Below are 2,721 nucleotides of genomic sequence, written 5' to 3'. Positions count from 1 at the left end.
AAAAAATCATTGACACATGCTCAAACTTGCACACTTTTGATACAGTTAAAGGGGCAATCTGTAGTTGCTACATACATTTTTGGACTTAGAAATTATATATATTAATGTAAAGATATAATTTAATCGTATTATTATATGTAGTAGAAGTGATGGGTTAGAAGAAGCCTACATAACCAACCCATAAAGTAAAATGTAACATCCATATATGGCCAGCTATGTAAACTTTAACATTGATTTATCCTGCAATAGATGTCGATCAATTGGTAACATATATTTTTGTCTTCTAATGCCTCGTTACTGAGTTTATGTAATCCAAAAGTTACATTACTGATTACGTTTTTGGACAGTTAGCTAGTAACTGTAACTGATTACATTTAGAAAGTAACCTACCCAACCCTGACTGTAGTATTTAAACTGAACTATAGTATACTGCTCAAAAAAATAAAGGGAACACTTAAACAACACATCCTAGATCTGAATGAGAGAAATAATCTTATTAAATACTTTTTTCTTTACATAGTTGAATGTGCTGACAACAAAATCACACAAAAATAATCAATGGAAATCCAATTTATCAACCCATGGAGGTCTGGATTTGGAGTCACACTCAAAATTAAAGTGGAAAACCACACTACAGGCTGATCCAACTTTGATGTAATGTCCTTAAAACAAGTCAAAATGAGGCTCAGTAGTGTGTGTGGCCTCCACGTGCCTGTATGACCTCCCTACAATGCCTGGGCATGCTCCTGATGAGGTGGCGGATGGTCTCCTGAGGGATCTCCTCCCAGACCTGGACTAAAGCATCCGCCAACTCCTGGACAGTCTGTGGTGCAACGTGGCGTTGGTGGATGGAGCGAGACATGATGTCCCAGATGTGCTCAATTGGATTCAGGTCTGGGGAACGGGCGGGCCAGTCCATAGCATCAATGCCTTCCTCTTGCAGGAACTGCTGACACACTCCAGCCACATGAGGTCTAGCATTGTCTTGCATTAGGAGGAACCCAGGGCCAACCGCACCAGCATATGGTCTCACAAGGCGTCTGAGGATCTCATCTCGGTACCTAATGGCAGTCAGGCTACCTCTGGCGAGCACATGGAGGGCTGTGCGGCCCCCCAAAGAAATGCCACCCCACACCATGACTGACCCACCGCCAAACCGGTCATGCTGGAGGATGTTGCAGGCAGCAGAACGTTCTCCACGGCGTCTCCAGACTCTGTCACGTGCTCAGTGTGAACCTGCTTTCATCTGTGAAGAGCACAGGGCGTCAGTGGCAAATTTGCCAATCTTGGTGTTCTCTGGCAAATGCCAAACGTCCTGCACGGTGTTGGGCTGTAAGCACAACCCCCACCTGTGGACGTCGGGCCCTCATACCACCCTCATGGAGTCTGTTTCTGACCGTTTGAGCAGACACATGCACATTTGTGGCCTGCTGGAGGTCATTTTGCAGGGCTCTGGCAGTGCTCCTCCTGCTCCTCCTTGCACAAAGGCGGAGGTAACGGTCCTGCTGCTGGGTTGTTGCCCTCCTACGGCCTCCTCCATGTCTCCTGATGTACTGGCCTGTCTCCTGGTAGCGCCTCCATGCTCTGGACACTACGCTGACAGACACAGCAAACCTTCTTGCCACAGCTCGCATTGATGTGCCATCCTGGATGAGCTGCACTACCTGAGCCACTTGTGTGGGTTGTAGACTCCATCTCATGCTACCACTAGAGTGAAAGCACCACCAGCATTCAAAAGTGACCAAAACATCAGCCAGGAAGCATAGGAACTGAGAAGTGGTCTGTGGTCCCCACCTGCAGAACCACCCTTTTATTGGGGGTGTCTTGCTAATTGCCTATAATTTACACCTGTTGTCTATTCCATTTGCACAACAGCATGTGAAATGTATTGTCAATCAGTGTTGCTTCCTAAGTGGACAGTTTGATTTCACAGAAGTGGGATTGACTTGGAGTTACATTGTGTTGTTTAAATGTTCCCTTTATTTTTTTGAGCAGTGTAAAAATACTATAGTGAAAGAAAACTGTAGTATATACTGTAATATTTACTGTAGTGTTTTTGAGGACATTACCGTAGTATTCACACTTGTGTTTTGTTTTATTATCTTTTCCATGTGGAGGCTTTCTCCCTGAGGAAACCTACTGGAGAAACACTAAAAGATAACATTTTCCATAACCTGTAGGTAGGACTGGGGTCTGAACAGATAGTTCAGAGCTCATGCTCTTTTCTATAACCTTTATGGAAGACAATATGTTCTATACCTGACATGTAGGTTTTTCACATATATGTGGCACAAATTGGGATATGGGGGAGGGGAATGGGAAGGGTACAGTGCCTTCAGAAAATATTCATACCCCTTGACTTATTCTGCATTTTGTTGTGTTATAGCCTGAATTCAAAATTGATTAAATAAAATGCAATTCTCACTCATCTACACACAATACTCCATAATGAGTAATGAGTAAAAATGCGTTTTTTGAAATTTTAGCAAATTTCTTGAAAATGAAATAGAGAAATATTGCATTTACATAAGTATTCACACCTCTAAATCAATATTTTGTAGAAGAACTTTTGGCAGCGATTACAGCTGTGTCTTTCTGAAAAAGTCTCAAAGAGCTTTCCACACCTGGATTGTACAACATTTGACCATTATCTTTTCAAAATTCTTCAAGCAATGTGAAATTGGTTGTTGATCATTGCTAGACAACCATTTTCAGGTCTTG

The 2,721-nt window shown here is 42.7% G+C and overlaps 1 non-coding gene across 1 annotated transcript; it reads right to left on the bottom strand.

Annotated features, from left to right (window-relative positions):
* Positions 1-2,113: 2,113 nt before the first annotated feature.
* LOC123724975 (U7 small nuclear RNA) lies at positions 2,114-2,166 on the bottom strand. Its single transcript, XR_006757452.1, has one exon. It is a non-coding gene; the product is annotated as a U7 small nuclear RNA (small nuclear RNA).
* Positions 2,167-2,721: the final 555 nt, after the last annotated feature.

Source organism: Salmo salar, chromosome ssa10 (genome assembly GCF_905237065.1).
Source record: "Salmo salar chromosome ssa10, Ssal_v3.1, whole genome shotgun sequence".
NCBI lineage: Eukaryota > Metazoa > Chordata > Actinopteri > Salmoniformes > Salmonidae > Salmo > Salmo salar.
This window is presented reverse-complemented; position numbering and strand designations above follow the sequence as displayed.